The 21,506-nt window shown below is 41.6% G+C and overlaps 1 protein-coding gene across 1 annotated transcript in view; it reads left to right on the top strand.

Annotated features, from left to right (window-relative positions):
• The window catches only part of ESRRG (estrogen related receptor gamma), a 660,741-nt gene that overhangs the window by 79,852 nt on the left and 559,383 nt on the right, over positions 1 to 21,506 (top strand). Inside the window, exon 2 of the mRNA XM_075863340.1 lies at positions 6,765 to 6,792. The gene's annotated coding sequence lies outside the window, so the exon portion shown is untranslated. The remainder of the gene's footprint in view (positions 1 to 6,764; positions 6,793 to 21,506) is intronic.

The raw sequence follows: 21,506 nt of genomic DNA, 5'->3' as shown, positions 1-21,506 counted from the left end.
GATAAAAGGAATTTTCACATGTTTTCACTTCATCAGTATGCACCAATGATGGGACTCCTTCTACTTCCCATGGCGTGTCACCACTTCCAGAAATGAAGAACAATGTCATTCCAAACCATTCATCCAAAGTGGCTATTTATTGGATTTAAATAAAATATAGTGACACACACTATATGCCTGGTGACTTGTTGGGTCACTTCATCAGGAAAATGCATTGAATACCCCAATGAGTGGTGAAGATGTAGCGGTCATTGCTTTATGTTTATACTTACCAATGTCGATCCATCTATGGGTTTTATATTGTTTTAGAAACGTTAACATTTTAAATAATTAGTGGGCCCCGGCATTGGCAGGTTCTTGGTTGGTTTTTGAGTTTTGGCAAAGACAAGACCAGAACATCTCCACAAAAAGCCTTGCATGTGAAGGCCCTGTTACCGTTGAGATAATGTCCTTCACATGATTCACTGGTTTTGAAATCTAGCGTGCATTAAGTCTTCTGGTTTTTTTTTTTGGTTTTTTTTTTGTCCCATAGATAGAAGTTTCCCTGGAATTTATATAACAAAACTTTATCCTGCAAAGTATTCCAAATGTACATCAAGTAGCTGGATGAAGACCTTAAAGGAAAGTGAACTAAATTAGAGCGCATTAGAGTATGTTCACACGGCTTATTTTCGGCTGTTTTTTGGCCCGTAAATGGCAAAAAAACGGCCAAGAAATCAGAAGCAGAACGCCTCCAAACATCTGCCCATTGATTTCAATGGGAAAAACGTCATTCTGTTCCGACGGGACATTTTTTTTACGTGGCCGTTTTGAAAAACCGGTGCGTAAAAAAAACGCCCGCGAAAAAGAAGTGCATGTCACTTCTTGAGTCGTTTTCGGAGCCGTTTTTCATTGACTCTACAGAAAAACAGCTCCAAAAACGGCCGTAAAAAATGCAGCGAAAAAATGTCTGAAAATACGGAGCTGTTTTCAAGGGAAAACCGCTCCTGATTTTCGGAAGTTTTTTAAGAAACCTCGCGTTTTTTTACGGCCATTTTTGGAGCTGTTTTTCTATAGAGTCACTGAAAAACGGCTCCAAAAACGTCTCAAGAAGTGACATGCACTTCTTTTTAGCGGGAGTTTTTTTACGCAGCTGTTTTGGAAAACGGCTGAGTAAAAAAACGGCCCGTCGGAACGCAATGCCGTTTATCCCATTGAAATCAATTGTCAGATGTTTGGAGGCGTTCTGTTTCCGATTTTTCGGCCGTTTTACGACCCGAAAAACGGCCGAAATTAAGTCGAGTGAACAGACCCTTAGAAGGAACTTAAAGAGGACCGGTTAGTTCTCCTGACATGTAGTAAATACTTGTATTCCCCATAATACAACTCTGGAACATCTTTTCTTAGAACTCTGCATTGTGCCATTCCTCTGTTAGTACTCATGCACACGACCGTGTTAAGTCCGTGATATACGGACCGCATTTCCCGCAACGAACACAGTTCAGGGAGCCGGGCTCCTATCATCATGGTTATGTATGACGCTGTGAGTCACTGCCTCCCTGCAGGACAACTGTCCCGTACTGAAAACGTATTCCCACGGGGAGGCAGTGACTCACAGCGTCATACATAACTATGATGATAGGAGCCCGGCTCCCTGAACTGTGTTCGTTACGGGAAATGCGGTCCATATATCACGGACTGAACACGGTCGTGTGCATGAGTACTAACAGAGTGCATGAGGCCTAATTCTTCCTAGAAATGTATGAATAAATTGACTACTAGATGATACCAGTTGGGGTGGGTGTCCCTACAGAGTCTGACACTGTCCAATCAGTGCTGACAGTGAGACTGTGTAGGGACACGCCCCTTTGACAAGGGGAATGGTAACACCCAGTTGTCAATTGTATTCTTACATTTCCAGAAGGAATAACAGAGGAACGGCGTAGTGCAGCGTAAAAATGCCTAGCCAACAAATCCAAAAACTGGCCCAAGAAATTCAATGGAAGGTCCCCTGCACTCATACACTTTATATGGTGAAAAGATATCATCACATTTTTATTGTAAACCATGATTTTTGGGTCCTGATTTGGACCTTTACTAAGTGGCACATTTATTCTTCTGTTTAGTCAGGCAGAACGCAGTCGTTTTATCCGCAGAGTGCAGTTCTTACGTCTGGAATTTTTGAAAAGATGCAACTTGGCCAATCCATTTTTCTTTAGGTGATGGCCTTAAAAACCATAAAATGAAGCGAACACTGGCATTCCATGTCACATTTAGTTTCGTACTAGAAATTTATCATCTATAATAATGTCATACTAATCTTTCCACGTAGCTTATTCTTGTCTAGTCCAACCAGATATCTTGAATTAATGCCTTCCTCGAAGATATAATTCTATGGTCTATGTAGATTGATAATCTGATGTGTAGCAAGATCTAATAGAAAAAGAAGTGAGAGTAATATTCAGTAACATTGGCTACATAGTAAGTGTATAATCTAGCATCTTGGTAATACATCCTCATTAACGTATTTGCTGTTTTTATTTTTTTTCATTTGCATTTTTACAGTGTAGAAAAGTCCTTTTGTGTACTGGAAACCATCAGCAAGCTGCTGTTAACAGATCTGTTTTTCTCAGTACATGTCTCCAATGAGTACTTTGTGTATTATTATCTGCTGTAAGTGGTCTACGGTTTTGACAGTTTTTTTTACCACTTTAATAACCCCCCCCTGTGGCTTTCCTTATTTGCACATGAATACCCAATGCAAGTAATGGCTATTGATATAGATTGGGGTATTAAAGGGGTTGTTTTATTACAATAACCTCTGGGGATATGGATTTCATAGAGGGGAATCTACTACTCGGGATCCCACCACTGTGAACCAGAGTGGAGAGCTGCTAACAAGTGAACTAGAAGTCGCCCATGTATTACCTGATAGGCCATTTATCATGGCTGTACGCGACTTCCCCTGGCAAAATCAGCTGGGGGTCTCAGAAGCTGATTTCCGCAATGGCTCCCATACTAAAAGGGTTGTTTATGATGAGGCAAACCCTTTAAGGTACACGAGTCCTAATTAGAATATAAATAATGACATAATAAGATCTATCAACAGCCATCCTTCTTGTTGATGGTTTCTATATCCGCAGACAAACTGAAAAATACTAACAATTTTTTTATAAATCCTACAAAGTTTAATGAAGACATAATACAGAGAGGCTACGTTTGCTGCCTATAAAGCCGATGCCAGTCAAAGGTGTAGCCGCACTTTAAGTTTTTGCCAGTCTAACCCGGAACTTTTTTTTTTTTAAGCAGTGCAGTAAAGTACACGGTTAATTCCATCAGATTCTGCTCTCATTTAGCTCTCCCGTCCTAAGCAGTCCTCCATTTGTAAGGTCACATTTGCATGAAGATTTAATGATGGCAGGCGTAGATTAGTACAATTTTTGCCTAATCCTTCATCAGTACGATGTACATTTGGTGAGTAAGAGCGGTCCAGTCGCAGTCCACTAACTTTACAAAAATTCTTCGCGCAGCCTGAATTTCTGGGATAGATTATGTATATTATAATCTTGTTATTGCTCCTGATAGATTGCAATTATGATTAATTCTTCCCGACAGCACTAAAAACTGTCAAATCCGGAAAAGGCCATAGGAGGAATAAAACATCTACCCATGGGTAGCATTTGAAACATATTAATAAAAGGTGAAGCCTGAATCAAACTGACATATAGATCTAAGCCCAGATTGGGAAAGTGTATCTTTATTACCGCGCTGTCCCGGCTTAGCGCAATTAATAGCAGAAATATCTCCGTTATAGTAAACTTTTCTTTTTATGTCTAATGCCATGATACAGTATGCAGCAATAAAAACTACAATTCTCGGTTACACGGGGGACAGTCATCGGCCTTGCAAATTTAATTTTTAGCTTCACTAGGCCAGTGTATTCAGCCAAAAAAGTATTATAGCCTAGTTTAAATTTAAATTTAATGACATTGATATATTCTAAATATTCAATGAAAACGGTCAGACACAGATGCAGGACGCGAAGGGGCTGAGGGAACTTTGGGAAAGCGGGAGTTCTGGCTGGTAGCACACACAAATGACTTGGGAGGGGGGGGGGTTGTTCAGGACTTGATACTGCTCTGTGATAGAACTGGGTCTTTCTACTCGCCAGTCATGAGTGAAGGGGTTAAGACTTGGTCATTAAGATGTTACGGAGAATATTTACATTAAAAAAAAAGGCATTTTATGGCGACTACGGAATCTTGTTATGAATCCGTATTCTCAGCTGGGAAATTGTTTTCATATTGTGGTGTTGGAAAATATGGGAAGAAGTTAGACAATTGCATTTATTATATTATAATTTATGTGCTATTTATTTTATGATTAAATCTGGTACTTTCATTGGGAAAACCATGTGGTACTATTCTACGGACAGCGGGGCTGGTATACAGACACTGGGCTGGTGCACTTTGATTGGTACATGGCGATTAGCACTACGCTGGGGGCCTGTGCCTGGTACTACTTTAGTGATAGGGTATAGAAAAAAAAATATTGGTTCGCTCACCATGCACCTCCGATGTTTGACACCAGGCTGTCATTTTGTTAGTTCTCGTAGACCTAGACGAGTCAGCGTCGGCAAATAGTAGATATATTGAAAAAGGTAATGTCCAGTACTCAGTCTGATTAAAATATTTTATCGGACCCTGTGCTGGACATTACCTTTTTCAATATATCAACTATTCTAGTGACACTATGGCTGGTACTATTGTGGGGATACTGTGAATTGTGGTATACTGGTGAAACTGTCGGTCAGTATTCTGAGGACACTGTGAGTGGCACTATACCAGGGGAGCGGTGTTGGCCACTATTCTGAGGACACCGTGGCTGGTACTAAGGACACTATGAATAGGGCTATACTTTGGGACTGTGTAAGGCACTATTTTAGGGGCTTTGCATGGCCCCGTACTAGGGGACTGTAGGGCACTATTTTGAGGACACTGAGTGGCACTATACTAGGGAACTGTGTTGGTGCGAGTGAGGACACTGTGGCCGGTACTATTGTAGGGACACTCTGAATGGTGGTGTACTTGTGGACTGTCAGGCAATTTTCAATGGACACTCAGTCACTATACTAGGGGACTGTAGGGCACTATTCTGAGGACACTGAGTGGGACTATACTAGCGAACTGTCAGGCACTATTATAAGCAGTGTTGCTGCCACCGTACTAGAGGTAGTGCAGCTTAAGGTATTACAGGAAAACTATGGCTGCCACTATTCAATAGGTGCTTTATTGATATGATGTGTCAGTCATTGGTGTGTGTGTTGGGGATGTGTATACCGTTCAGCCATAGGATACAAAAAAATAATATATACTCCTACATGTCTTGTTGACGCTGGGTGGTGGAAACCGCCTAGTTGTCAATTTATTCATGTATTCGCATATTAGCCCCTGAAATATAGGATTGATCGCAGGGGAACAGTGGCATGTAGAGCGTTAAACCAAAGGCTATGCAATCGAGGGCAAGGCAGCAATAAAGGTATGGTGGTGATTTAGCTTTTTGGGGACATGACAGGTTCTCGAAGGCCCCATGCACGGGACTTTAAAAAAAAATCCGCAATTACGGACCCGTCCGGTTCTATTGGCCGGGGATACCTTTCCGTATCGCTATGGAAGGGTGTCCATGCCGTAGAAGCGTGCAGGGAATTATGGAGCATATCCTACTTTTCGGATTTGGATTTTACTGGCCGTGCTCCCACAATTGAAGGCCTTGATTACGGGCCATGTGCATGGGGCCTGAGTGTGATTTTTTTTTATTTTTAAATGGTTGTATGAGATTTGAAAAAAAGGAAAACCTTTTCAGAAACGGCGCCACTCTTATTCACGTCTGGTACTGCAAATCTGCCATTTTAATTAGAAAACCTCAATATCGGGCCCCCTTTTTTTTAAATCTTAATACAAATTTAAAGTTGTACGGTTTGTCTTTTATCGGCACTTTTTGCTTGACCCTAATATGTGTATGACGACATTCTATTCTCTTGTTGCTTTTTTATATATTATTCTTAGTCTTGTACTTGATAAATAATGTTTTGGGGCGCCCACCATTTTCATATTGTCTATATAGAGCATGGCCCTACGTTTATCGTGTATGCCAGAAAAGCTCCCAATCTACATACTAAACATGTCCATAGGGCTCCATTGTCAGACGCAGGCTGGAAGAGTATCATTTTGGCCTCCATCTCGCCATTTTATGTTAGCATAGCAAAAAAAAACATTTAATGGAATGGCACAGAAGACTCCACTATTCCATCCCAGTCCAGTTTAAAAAAAAAAAAAAAAAAAGTATACGATAGTTGTATGGCATCCATCACAGCCATCCATTAAATGTATGTCATGAGCTTTTGAATAGCTTTTCGCGATGGCTACGTGAAACTGATACCATTCTAGCCTATGGGTGACGGATACGTTAAATGGATGTCTAAGTGTGGCATGCATCACCCATAGACTATCATGGTATCCGTTTAACGGATATATTATGAGCTCTCATGATGGATACCACTATAGTCTATGGGTGACGGATGCAAATAAACACATCCACCCGCAATGTTTAATGTATAGTATACGTCAGAAGCTTTTCCCAGCCTATACGTCAAGCATAGGCAAAAAACATGATGCAAACATAGCCTATGACCAGCAACCTACTGTACCTTTCTTATATTTCATATATAACAATGAAAGATAAAAACAATCCATACAGATTAAATTACAATTTTTGTTGTCTTGCAGGTATCACATGGTAAAAAAGCAATCAAAGGTAAGAAATTCTCTTAATTTCTGGGGTGGTAAAAAAAATATTGGAAATGGTCTCGGGAATGTCACTAGATGCTACTGAATAAGCTGTAATTTTATTAGAACTGATAAGATTTCATATTCTTTATACACTGGGAGGATTTTTCTTCTCTGCTCAGTGTCGCCCCCTGGTGAGGAATGCTTGGAGCTGCCAGGAGCATTGGGGGAAGGGAAGTGACAACTGTTCCGAGTACCATTTCTGTTTTACAACATGGTAGTCAATTGTTGACCCTATTTGTGCCCCATTTACTGTAAATATACGCCACCCGATCCCGACCTTTAAACCTGACTATTATTAATGGCTTAGGTTTAATGTCCCTGATCCTGCAATCAAGTAGGAGCGGGTCCGGTACCAGCTGTCAGACACACAGAAGAAAAGACAGAAGCAGATTATTACTACTTTTGCCTTTTTTCTTATTTAGTATGCACAGTGCTCTATGGAACCCAGCAGTCATGTCCGGTGCTTTTTAGCATTGCAGAACTACCGGGTCTTGGAAGACCCATATCTGCTCTATCTGTGACACGTCTCCTAAGGTTCAGTTCACACAGAGTTTTTTTGCGCGGAAACCACATCGGAAAATTCGCCAAAAAACGGCCGAAAATGCCTCCCATCGATTTCAATCGGAGGCGTTTTTTTCCCCGCGAGCAGAAAAAACGGCTCGCGGGAAAAAGAAGGGACATGCCCTATCTTTGGGTGTTTACGTCTCTGACCACCCATTGACATCAATGGGAGGCAGAGAGAGCGTATTCTGCGGCGTTGTTTGCCGGCGGCGCTCAATGGCCGCGGGCGAAAAATGGCGTGCAGGCAGAGCAAAATCTGCCTCAAAACCCCCTCTATCATCCATATGACCTAATAGAGTATGTGGACAGGGGTTGTCTTTGTGTGATAGCCCCTTCTAAGATTTTCATTTGCATTTTTTCCTCCCCGCATTCCAAGAGCCATAACTTTTTTATTTTTCCGTCAGTAGACTGGTGTGAAGGCTTCTTTTTTTGCGGGAGGAGTTGTAGTTTCTATTGGTAGCATTTAAAGTACCATATAATGTACCAGGAAACGGAAAACTTATTTGTGTGCAGAAATTGCAAAAAAATTATTCCTCAAAAGTTTTTGGGGTTTAATTTTTACGGCTTTCACCATGCGGTAAAAAACGACAACTTAACTTTATTTTGTGGTTCAATACAATTACGGTGATACCAAATTTATATCTTTTTTTTTTTCTTTTTTTTTTTTAATATTTTACTAATTTTGAAAGAGAAAAAAATCTTTGCTTTGTCACCACTTTCTGAGCACAATAACTTTTTATTTTTTCATCGAGTGGTGTGACGGCTCATTTTTTGCGGGACGAGCTGAAGGTTTTTATCGGTATAATTTTACTGGTACATATAATGTTTTTGATCACTTTTAATTACATTTTTTTTGGGAGCGAAGTTGACCAAAAAAACCTATATTTTGGTATTTTTAAATTTTTTATTTTTTTATGGTGTTCACTGTGCGCATTAAATAATGCTATATTTTAATAGTTCAGACTTCTACGGATGCAGCAATGCCAGTTTTGTTAACTTTTTTTTTAGATTTATTTTTACATTACTTTAGAGGAAATTTTTTTCATATATATATTTTTTTCACTATTAGAAACTTTGTTTGACAGGGTTTTTTTTGTTTTTTTTTACACATTTCATTAGTCCTTGTAGGATCGTTAGATCGCTGGTACAATACACTGCAATACTAACGCATTGTCATTTTTACAGGCATCTGTTAAGCCCGGCCACAGGCTTAGCTTAACAGAGGCAGAGTGAAGGCAGCCCTGGGGGCCTTCATTAGGCTCCTGGGCTGCCATGACAACCATAGTCACCCCCCGATCTCACTGCACGGGGGGGGGGGGGGTGATGAGCTGTCTAAGTGGGCTGCCACCCTTTTTCAACGCCTCAGATGCTGCGGTCGCGATTGACCGCAGCATTTGAGGAGTTAAACAGCCAGGAACTGCGCAATCTCTGTTCCTGGCAGTCTGTCCCGGGTGTTGGCTGTAAAACACAGCCGCCACCCGCAGCTAATGGAGCGCTCCATACATTTCCCCGCCCCCCCTCCCCCCGCACTACGACGTACCAGACACATCGATTTGCGTAAAGGGGTCAAGGACCGGATTAACCTGTTGGCCTTACATAGAAAGTGTAATACTGCACCAGCGTTGACCTACGTAATACTGCCCCCTACAAGAATATGGATCAGACCGGTATTTTCATATATGACTGAAATTGGCTTTATTAAAATGGAGCCTGTCCAATTCTATTTAGGCAGATCCTGACTAGTGTGAGCGGCAATGATTAGCCAGGACTAGTTGCATGAGATAATGGCTGATTCTATAATTACACCAATAAAAAACCGGCTCCTCATCGATGTACAGTACAGCCTGACACACGCTCAATCTGGAGTATTCCCGTCATTGTACTCGATGACATTCTGACGATCACAGCTCAGTGGTTTCTGCTTGCGATTGTCTGCCGTTTGCAGATTGACTTTTATGATGATATCAAAGTATATTTTGACTTTTATGTTATATTTTATGCAATAACATAAACATTGTCGCACAGTTTCACACCAATAAAACCCCGGCACGGAGCAGCTTCACTGTATAACAACTTGAGATTTGCAGATCTCGGCAACATTTTCTACATCTTTTTATATATAGACAGGGGGGTGTCTTATATATGACATCTATATTATATACGGCAGATGAGGTTGTGTGGGGTTGGCAGGACTTTCTATTAGAGACCACAAGTTCACCACCCAGCATAGAGAGCAAAGGGCATCTTCTGCTCCCAGGGACAAATTGCTTCTGAGCTATGACCTCTAAGCCCAGGCCTAGGCCTAGGCCTAGTTCACATTGCGATTTTGCACTTAGTTTAACCTAAACATGTCCATTTGCCTGACGGAGACCAAAAGAGTGTCCTTTTGGTCTCCGTCAGGCTGATACAGATAAATTGCTGCACTGTGAGATCACACAAAAAAAGTCATTGAAAAGGTCAAGCTAAAGTTTATTGCCACTGCTTATTTAATGGTAAAAGTCAAGATAAAGATGGCTACATCTGTATACGTTCGTATAGCTTTTTGTTGAAGGATAGAATAGTGTAGTAGACTACACCATTTCATCCTGAGGGATCCTGAAAATAACATCTATTGCGCGGTCTCTTTTTAACTTGGGAGCCTATGAATGTCGCAGGCATATGTTAACCCTTTACGTTGGGAAGCTCCCGACATCACTCTGGCCAATACTCTGGCGGGGGAATCCGGCATTGCAAAGCTCTTGACATCAATGTCCAAATATGGACAGGGACGTCAAAGGCTTCCCCAGGGTGGGAGCTCCTGACCAGAGCGCTTGCGATGCTCTGGCTGCGGAGTCCGGCATTGTAGCTCCTGACATCACTGATCATATATGGACAGTGACATCAAGGGCTTCCCCAGCCACAGCGCTTTAAGTAGCACGATGCCTGGAAGAGGTTATTTGCGACTTATCCCACTGTATGCCTATATAGTGGGATTTGTTGCTATCTTCCGTTGGAGATATATTCCAGGAGTCCTCCTGATGTCAACCTCTGACAGAAGGCAAAAACACAATGTGAAATGGGTCTCACAAACATGGACGAACACATACGCACACTCACCACATACATGAATACACTCAAATACACAGTCACCATACACATGGATACCCAAATATGAATATTTACGGCCTCTATGGACACACACACACACACACACACACACACACACACACACACACACACACACACACATTACATGGATGCACATATTCGAAGGCTCACTACATACATGGACACGTGTGCTGTCATCGCGGCTGCCTGATCACTAAAGTGACCCTAGTAAAATTGTTTAGCAGTCACATCAGTCTTCTGTTGGTAGTCTGTAACCATGGAGACACACGAACTGCATGGGAGCTGTATACACAAAATGGTAGAATTTTTTTTTAATCAAGTTTATTTCGATTTTTTTTTTATTATGGATGCAAAAATGGTTTTAAAAGTCTACAAAACCATCCATAAAAAAAAAAGGGTCCTTTTATTTATTCTACACCTTGGTATTCGATGGGACACCCCTAGAAAATGTCACCTTGAAAGTTTGTCAAACACTAGTACACAAGGACTTTTCTTCCAAAGTTGAAAAAACGGATTTTCCCTTCTACATCCCACCCTTCTTATTTTACTAGCTGACATTGTTTTCGAAATATTTTTCTTTCGGAGATTTTCACTGTAACAAAACTCTCATGCTGACATAATAAAAGGCTTTGAATCTCTGCTGGTTAAAAATTGGATTTCAGGCTGAATCTGACTCATGTGGTCTTTTATTTTGAGGGGATAATGATTACTGGGGTTAAATTTTTGTTTCTGACTTCAAGCTGTAATTCCGGTTTAATGGTGTAGTTTGTGGCTCTCTGCATGCAGTTTAAGTCTCTGCATAAGTACTAAAATCTATTATTTGTCTCCATTTGTAGACAACATAATCGTGTTGGTAAATGACAGGAGCAATTAAGTGTGTAACATTATGAAGAAATAAGGGTTCCAGGCCTTAGGATTTCACTTTATTTCCAATTACAAACCTGATGGAATAGGAGCATAAAAATTCTAGGTTCCGCTCAGTTTCTTAGTGACCCTTTTGTCTCGCATAAAAGATTGCTAATGCAGAAGAAAACACAGACGAGAAATGTTTGTTCAGATTGAATTTTTTGTTTACAGATAAAAACCGAATAAGGGCAAATGTGGTTACGCCTTTTGTATCTGACTTTTTTTTTTTTTTAATGGACTAGCTAAATCTAATACGAGAGGTCATACTAATATGAAATGTATGAGCCTTTATGAAAGAACAGTACGGCAATGAAAAGTATTCCGGCAGAGTAATGAAGAATTGGAATGAATATAAAAATGGGTGGAAAATATTAAAAAAAAAAAAAGACTAAGGTGTACTTCCAGGTGGACTGAAAATTCAGCAGCATTTTTGACCGGGAGGAAATTTAAGTAAGTGATCACTTTTTTTCTCTTAGCCCAAACAAACTTCGCATTCCTCTCATTTGGAGCTCAGAGAAGTTTGAATGCTCAGCTGCCTCAAAATATTGAAATCCCAAATTTTTGGGTGCCTGAAAAGTCATTTCAAGAGTCCACTCTAAAAAAAAAAAAAAAAAAGTGGACTAATTTTTAATAAATGTAGTAGTACGAAAGTTAATTTTGCTAATTGTATCTTAGTAGAAAATTATTTAGGATGGAAATAATTTTTGGATAATCTGTTTGAAGGACATCTGTAACCTTTTTGTCAAGCTTCATGCAGGTAGGCTTGGAAATTTAGCCGGTAAAGATATTCAAAAATGTGTCCCATAAACTGAAACGCAAGACACGATCCCAGGAGCATTTTCCAGTGTTAGATATTATTAACATCCAATCCATTAAATGGGTTGTCTCAACTGGATAAGCTTGTATCCTAATGAACTTACCTCAGCTACCAGCTGAGGTCACCAGGGGAAGCTCCTGAAGACCTCACATTTCACCTGCAGTGGCCGCATCATTGGGAAAAGTAGTGTTACAGGGCACCCTTTTAATTGAGTGGCTAACAATGTAATATATGGTTGAGAGCGAGTCTGCCACAGTGGGGTCTACTCTTTCCAGTGGCTCTTTTCTCTGGTCAATAGAAGGGGACATCCCTCTAATCAATGATGTTCATATACCCTAATAGGGCACACGGACTGCAGTTGACCAGTTAGGGTAACCCATTTAAAGAAAGTAAGAGCATGGTATCTCAAACCTTTCCTTCTGGGACCTCTTCAGTCAAACTATGATGACACCAAAGCCTCACCAGCAGTCAACATCTATAGAGGGACATGCAGAGTGCCCCCAGTTAGTACAAACTTACCTTCTCCATGCTCATGCCTCTTCCGCAAGAGGTAAGTTAATGTGTCCTACTTGTCCGTCTGCACAAGATAATATCTTCCTGGATGAAGCAATCTGTAATGGATCCCTTTTGATGGGACAGAAGTTTCATGTCTTGGGACGGTGGGATGGTTTTTCTGAATTCTGGACACTTAGAAGGCATGAACTGCCTCATCGAGAATATGGTGGCACCTCACCAATGAGGCCTGGATTTCAGTTGGAGAAACATTGCTCTTGAGGTTATCTCCAACCTTGAGTAATCCATTATTAACATGGAGCTGCATACTGGATGTTGGACCATTGGATGCCTGGCTATTGGTCTCTTCTAATGGCATGGAGCAACCAACCTTTAAGGTGGCCTGTATACTACCTATAGTATACAGGCCACCAGACCCCCTTTTCCCCTCCTTGGACACTACACAATTACGTTGTACCTATGCAAACGGTTTGATGCAATATTCTGTCTTTCTATATTCATGCGTTAGCTATGTATGCTGAGGGGTTCTAGGTGGTTGTGTGGGGTCTTGTGTTTAGCCGCTTATCAGGGTGGCAACCCCCCAATGGATTAGATCTAGCATTTAGTTGCTATTTTAAATGTTTTTAGATGTCTATGTGGTGCATTAACTTTAAATAAATTATACTTTTGTGGAATATATTGTGACTTCCAGAGCTATTTTGCCTTATACATACCCATTTGTGTTTCGTTTTGTATTTCTGAAGGTTTTTAGGGTATGTGGCAATACATGTGTTGTCCGCTGCTGGTTATTATTTGTATACTACATATGACATGGCGGGTACAGGCTGACCCAGAAGAGGCCATGTTTGCGACAGGGTCTGCTGTCTAGGAAATCAGGAAAGTTGAAGAGAATTAGGGCACGTCCAGACGTGGCGGAATTTTTCCGCTGCAAATGTTGGTGCAGATTTGGGGCAATTACGCAACGAATCTGCACCAACATTTGCATATTTAACAGGTAATTCAGACGTTGCAGATATCACAGCGGACTTGCCACAGATTTCAGTTTTTGCATTGCAAAGGCTGAAATCCGCAGTGAAATTCCGTTTCTTCTCCACAATGGAAAGTGCATGCTGCGAAGGGAAAAATCTGCACCGCAGCCTAATTTCTGCAATTTCTGGACGTCTGAACTAACTGTCCCAAAAATGTATAGGAAGAAATAAAAAAAACTGCCACTGCAGAATTCACCTATGGACTGTCCGCAGCGGAATTCAACAGCAATTCCGCCACGTGTGAATGTGCCCTTAAAATTTCCTCAATTTGAAGGTTCCCACTCCACAAACCTGGGTGACTTAGATGAATGTAAAGAAAGACTCCTAGATTCACTGTACGTCTGTGAGAATCTAAATTGTTTGGCTGCTTCTTTCTAGCTCCAGTGTGCAGCCGCTGCTATACTTAATGCAGTTAATATTCAACTGGAATTTTGGGGGGTTTGTTAATCCCCGAGGCAGGTTCACTAGAAAGGCCAAATGTATTTATAGAAGTTAAAATCTGACGGCACTTGGTAAAGAAAAAAATGGAATATGGGACAAACCCAGAATGCATTGATTTCCATGAAGCCGGCTCAGATGAAGTCATATATTCAGAATCTCTGTGCTGCTTTCTACGGCTATGAGAAACGAAGTAGAGTCACTGGTATAGACCTTGTGGTAGTTTTGGGTTAGAAATCGGCTAAAGAGACAGTTGGACAGGTAACGGATACAGGTACAGGGCTCGTTACAGTGCTTCAGAGCTCTCTATTGTAACGAGCTGCCCTCCTGTGTCAGTTGGATGTCAAGACACATTTTTCCATATTATGGACCCATAACACCCATGTGTCGCTGACTGGTATCTCCATGAGGCAAAGTATTCTCACCTAGTGTAACGTCTATGGTCGCGGCCATGGACGAGTGAGTTCCCGGCGGCATCTCCCTCCTGAGAGACGCCGGCATTCACTTCCTGGTCCGGGCATTGTCTCCCGCAGGGCGCTCGCGTGTGCACGGCCTTAAAGAGCCAGTGCTTGCACAATTGTAGAATATCTGCAATTAGCCCAGAATGCTGCTGGACTATAAAAGGGGCTCTGCCCTCTTGATCAGTGCCTGAGCGTTGTTGTGTTACCTAAAGTTTGTCATTGCAAATGGTCTCCTAGTGTTCTCCCGTTCCCAGCGTTACCCGTTCCTGCTGCCTGTACCCTGTATCCTGTGCTACCGTGCCTCTGTGCCGACAAGAGTTGGCGTCGTGTTGTGTCTTCCGCTGCATCTATTGTGTCACACCTTCCGGGTGTCTGTCTACTGTCAGAGCCTCATCTTAGCCTGAATCGACCGCTACTGTCTACATTGCCTCATGTACCCTTTCCGGACTATAGACTTTGCATTGTACCTGTTTGGCCAGCTGCCATCCCGCTACGTGGTATGACGGCCCAGTTGGTCCACACACCACGCTGTGACACCTAGAAGCAATGTTTCCAGAAGAGCAAAAGTCTGTAATACGGCATGTCATGATTATCGACTTACGGAATTTGTGAGAGAGAAACCTAAAATTGGAGGCACACAGAGGGTACAGCATGGTCCTATAAAATTCCATGGGCAACGTATACAATATTTAAGCCCTTAGGGGGAAATTTAAGAAGGGATTTAAGAGGTCGCAAATTATTGTGCACGCCATGTTTGTGCAATAATTTGTGACTTTTTGCTATTTTCTGCTGCTCACACAAAATGTGGGTGGGGCTTAGCCGGAGAGTCAGGGATAGTTGCGGTTTGACATATTTACTATATTTTACTACAGAAGCTGGCATAGCTTATAGTGGAAATCGATGCCAGCTTGTCGGTAGCGTAGATTTCACTTTTGTGGCTCCGAGTCCGAAGTACGACAAATTTATTAAGACATGTGCAGTGCTTAATACATTGGTTGGATCTTAATCCTGCAGGCGTCAGACTAAAGGCCGTTTTACACAGACCAATATTCTGCCGTTCATCGGCTGATTGTATCGTTATAACAGCCTAAAATATTAACGAGCACTCGTCCCCATAAACGAGTGGCGATCAATGAGCTGTCTTGTTGATCGGCGATCGTTTACACGGCCCATGTCGGGCCATGTAAGAGGACCCTTAGACGGTCTTGGTAAATAAACCCCCCTCCCCTTCATCTCTTTCCATTGATCCTGGTGTAGATACTGTAGATGTTTGTTTATTTAATTTGCTGGAATTTCACAAAATTTTCCAATCTACTTGTATGGCTGTCAGCTACTTGGAAGGTCAGGAATAGGGACAATGATTGTTTTGGTTGTCTCATTTTCATCCCCCACAAAGATTAGCAAGAAACTAAAAATTTCTGTCATCCACAAGATGTGGATTCCATAGTATGAGATTGATACGGTATGAATTCAGTTTCTTGAAGACTTGTCAAGACTAGTAGAAGTTCCAAACCGTTCAGAATCTAGAGCCTACTGAAAGGCATCCTAGTCCCAAATTTCAGACCATTAAAAGACCCCTTAGGCTGAGTTCACACGGTTTTCAGCCGTTTTTCGGGCCATAAGTACACCCGGGAGCAGAATGCCTGCAAACATCTGCCCATTGATTTCAATGGGAAATACGGCGTTCTGTTCCGACGGGGCGTTTCTTTACCCCTCCTTTTCAAATAACTGTGCATAAAAAGACACCCCGTAAGAAGTGCATGTCACTTCTTAAGCCGTTTTTGGAGCCATTTTTCATTGATTCAATAGAAAAACAGTTCCAAAAACGTTTTTTTTTCGTTTAGCGTGTGAACATGGCCTCAGTGGAATAAGTGGTTGTATAAACCAAATTCTGATTGCTTTTAATACGTGTGCAAAACTCTGCATATGCATATTAAAGGAGTTATCCACTTTGAACAATCCCTACTTTTTAGAAGGGTCCTTTTTATAAATAAGATGATCACAAAATGTCCTCCTATTGGGAACCCCAGCGATCAGCTGTAAAATGTGTGGAAACCTGTGCAGTAAGTGTTCAATTTCTCTGCAGCGCCACCACAGGGAAAATGAAGTATTACAGTGCCCATACATATCAATGGATCACGGATGGGCCCTGTATCTAAGCCTACCGAATAGTATCCGCAGGAAATGGTGCGGTTTTTCCGCAGCGGAATGTCAGCTAGTTTCTGCAGAATTGCTGTAGAGGTTTTCTGCAGCAATTCTGTTACGTGTGGACAAGCCCTAATACTTACCCCTGATATTCAGACGTTTTTTGAGCAACTCCCGTATTTCGCTGCATTTTTTACGGCCGTTTTTGGAGCTGTTTTCATTGGCGTCTATGAGAAAATGGCTCCAAAAACGTTCCAAGAAGTGTCCTGCACTTCTTTTGACGAGCCGTCATTTTACGCGCCGTATTTTGACATCGACGCGTTAAATGACAGGTCGTCTGCACAGAACATCGTAAGACTCATTGCAAGTAATGGGCAGATATTTGCCGACATATCGGAGCCGTCTTTCCAGGAGTAATTTGAGGCGTAAAAACGCCTCCATTACGTCTGAAAAGTGGTCATGTGAACATACCCTTAGGCTGCAGCGTTCACATGGACTGCAGCGTCGTCCCAGGAGTCCAGGCTGCATGGAGAACGGTGGGATGCGTCACCATGACAATGGCCAGGGGGTAAGTAATAGCTCTTTTTACAGTTTCTGCAATGTAGATTCCGGCAAAAAATCTGCACCACAATTTGGTTCGGTTTTTCAGACAGAATTCCCTGCCTGTTCCATGATGTACATGCTGCATACTTATATTCAGAAAATCCGCCCTGTGTGAACATACCCTAAGGGTCAGCTCACACGTTGCGTAAATACTGCAGATTTACAGTAGTGGATGAGACAAAAAATATCTCATCCACATACTGCGTAAATACTGAGCGCATAAACCGCTCTGTAATTGACCTGCGGTGCGGAATTTCATTCCGCAGCATGTCAATTGAATTTGGGTAAACGCTTCTTATTTGTTGCGGGTTTTCCCCATTGAATTCAATGGGGAGGTAAATCCCGCAACAAATAGCAGTTGCGGCGGGTTCGCAGTGATCCCGCCGCAAAAAACGCAATTTTGAAAACAAAAAATATATTATACTTACCTAGGAGTCGGTTTCTTCCTCCTGGGATGACGCTCCATCCCATGTGACAGTCCCTGTAGCCAATCACCGGCTGCAGCGGTCTACTGGGATGAGACATCCTCCCTGCTAGCAGGCCAGCTCTTGTGCTGCAGTTTTTCGCCCGGAATTCCCTGCTTCCCACAGGGCGGATACGTTGCGTGCTTTAATGCCGCGTATCCACCCCGTGTGAACGTAGGGTATATTTACATGAGTAGCATTTGCGGTTATCATTGCTTTCTTCTCCACCATGGAGATAAAACAATGTTCCTATTCACTGACAGCAAGCAGAGATCTTTAAAATTGATAGGAATTGAAACACAAAATTTTGGAAAATGGCAGAACTTTTCATTATACGCTTTATTTACATCCGCGCTATTTCAACTCTATAATTCCTTCTCCGGACAACAAGATGCAATAGGGTCTACCTACTATAAATATAATTCTGCCCTGGACCATTGTATAGTGGCAGCTCAGGATGAGATCTGCTACCGGTGTGTATTGTTATACGGCTTCTTGTTCATTAAAGGGGTTAATTAATATCTGAAACTGTCCAAAAAAAAGCCCCATGGACTTGAATGAGCGCGTCCAGCTGCTTTGGATAACTCATTAAGTGGGTTGATGGCATAGAAAAAAGCCATGTCTTCCACTTGGACACCAATCATTACAGAGCCGCACGGCGAGAGTTCAGATGGATATTCATCATGCTGCGTTCTACCCTGTTGCCGCTGTCTGTATGAATGACTGCTGCATCTCTGTTATGGAGTCACACATTGAGAAACCAATTTGCAGTAATGCATAATCAGAGCGGTTGAAAGCAATATCCATTAATAAATGTGGGAGTCTTGATTTGCAAATTTTTCTATTTATTTAATTTTTTATTTTTTTTTGCCGGCGCTATTACCCGCGAGCAGCTTGCTATTTGCATATTTGAAGCACCTCATAACAATTTCAGGAAGTGATTTGTTAATGATGAAGTTCTCGAAACAGCTTTCAAGCTGTAATTGATGCCAGGCTGAAAACAACAAGCCCTCAGCCCTCTTTAGTCTGTGGCCCATTGTTTGGCATGCTTGATGGCGCAAGGCAAACTGGCCATCAGAAGACAATTTAGGACAGCTGGGCTTTTTTGCCGTGAAGGATTCTGGCTCCACTGCTGATATAATCACAATAGTGGCATCATTTCGTCTTTGGCTCGATAGCTTTGGCAACGCACAATTAAAAATAATTATTTCATGGGCTGCTTGTTCATCCCACAACAAATAAACTGTGACCTATTCCAGTCCATGCTAATAAGTTGTTTCTGAAATCCGGGGAACGTTGGAGTAACATGTTGGGTGTAGACTTCAGCATTGGAGTAAATCCAAGTGTAATGTCTTTTGGAGTATATTTTTGGAGTGTCAAATAATGAGAATATGTATGTATGTATGTGTGTATATATATATATATATATATATATATATATATATATTTATTTTTTTCTTCAAAATTTCTATATTAGTTTTATCAAAAATTAAACCTACAGAGATTGTGACTCAAACAAAAAAAGTTGAGCACATATTACATTTAGCTTTTACAAAAATTGAGGTTGAGTCACTATATGGACACTTAGAGTCTGTCACCACATAAGTGCCCTGTCTCCTATATAATCTGATCGGCGCTGTAATGTAGATAACAGCAGTGGTTTTTATTTTGAAAAACGATCATTTTTGACCAAGTTATAAACAATTTTAGATTTATGCTAATTCGTTCCCTAATGACCAACTGGGCGTGTTTTTACTTTTTACCAACTGGGCGTTGTACAGAGGAGTGTATGACGCTGACCAATCAGTGACCAATCAGCGTCATACACTTCTCATTGTTCCAGCCCGACTTCTCTCACTGCACAATCACACTGTAACAATGGGCTGGAACAATGAGGTGTATGACGCTGATGGGTCAGCGGTGTGCATGCGGTCTACATCTAAACCTCACTATATATTGAAGCGTGTATAGCCACGCAGTCCATGTGCCGTTGTATGGTGCCTCTTTACAGCACTATACTGTGTGTGTATGTGTGTGTGTGTGTGTGTGTGTGTATGAATTAGAATATCATCAAAAAGTTAATTTATTTTAGTAATTCAATTAAAAAAGTGAAACTCCTATATTATATAGATTCATTACACACAGAGGGATCTATTTCCAGCATTTTTTTCCTTTAATGTTGATGATTATGGGAACAGTTAATGAAAACCCCAAATTTAGTCTTTCAGAAAATGTGAATATTTTATAAACCCAATTTCAAAAATGATTTTTAATACCGAAATGTTGGCCTCCTGGAAAATATGTACAGTATCTGCCCTCAATATTTGTCGGGGCTCCGACTCTGCATGAATTACTACATCAATGCGGCGTGGCATGGAGGCGATCTGCCAGTGGCACTGCTGAGGTGTTATCAATGTGGTGTGGCATGGGGGCGATCAGCCTGGGGCACTGCTGAGGTGTTATGGAAGCCCAGGTTGCTTTGATAGTGGCCTTCAGCTCGTCTGCATTGTTGGGTCTGGGGTCTCTCATCCTCCTCTTGACAATACTATATAGATTCTCTATGGGGTTTAGGTCGGGCGAGTTTGCTGGCTAATCAAGCGCAGTGATACTGTGGTTATTACAGCAGGTATTGGTACTTTTGGCAGTGTGGGCAGGTGCCAAGTCCTGCTGGAAAATGAAATCGGCATCTCCATAAAGCTTGTCAGCAGAGGGAAGCGTGAAGTGCTCTAAAATTTCCTGGTAGACGCTGCGCTGACTCTGGACTTTATATAATACCGTGACCAACACCAGCAGAAGACACGGCCCCCAAACCATGACTGACTGTGGAAACTTCACACTGGACCGCGAGACACTTGGATTGATCCCTCTCCACTCTTCCTCCAGACTCTGGGACCTTGATTTCCAAATGAAATGCAAAATTTACTTTTATCTAAAAACCGGACTTTGGACACTGAGCAGCAGGACCAGTCCTTTTCCTCCTTAGCCCAGGTAAGACGCTTCTGACGTTGTCTCAAGGAATGCTACCGTTATTTCCCATGTCCTGGATACGTCTGTGTGGGGCAGCTCTTGAAGCACTGACTCCAGTGAACAGCACCTTCTTTAGCAATATCCTTTTGTGGCTTTCCTTCCTTGTGGAGGGTGTCAATGACGGTCTTCTGGACAACTGTCAAGTCAGCAGTCTTCCCCCTGATTGTGTAGCCTACTTAACCAGACTGTTGGACCATTTAAAGGCTTAGGAAACCTTTGCAGGCGTTTTGTGTTGATTAGCTGATTAGAGTGTGACACCATGAGTCTACAATCTTCAACATTTATACAATATTCAAATTTTCTGAGAGATTAAATTTGGGGTTCTCATTAACTGTTGCCATAATCATCAACATTAAAGGAAAAAAAATGCTGGAAATAGATCACTCTGTGTGTAATAAATCTATATATAATAGGAGTTTCACTTTTCGGATTGAGTTACTGAAATAAATTAACTTTTTGATATGCTAATTCATTGAGAAGTATATATGTGTGTGTGTGTGTGTGTGTGTGTATATGTATGTATGTGTATATATATATATATATATATTCCATAATGCAACATCCCATCGGAACGTGGTTCATTTTGTTAAAAATAAATAAATCTTGGG

This window comes from Rhinoderma darwinii, chromosome 4 (genome assembly GCF_050947455.1).
Source record: "Rhinoderma darwinii isolate aRhiDar2 chromosome 4, aRhiDar2.hap1, whole genome shotgun sequence".
In the NCBI taxonomy this organism is placed as follows: Eukaryota; Metazoa; Chordata; class Amphibia; order Anura; family Rhinodermatidae; genus Rhinoderma; species Rhinoderma darwinii.
The sequence above is the reverse complement of the archived record's forward strand: the minus strand, read 5'-3'. Positions and strand labels throughout refer to the sequence as shown.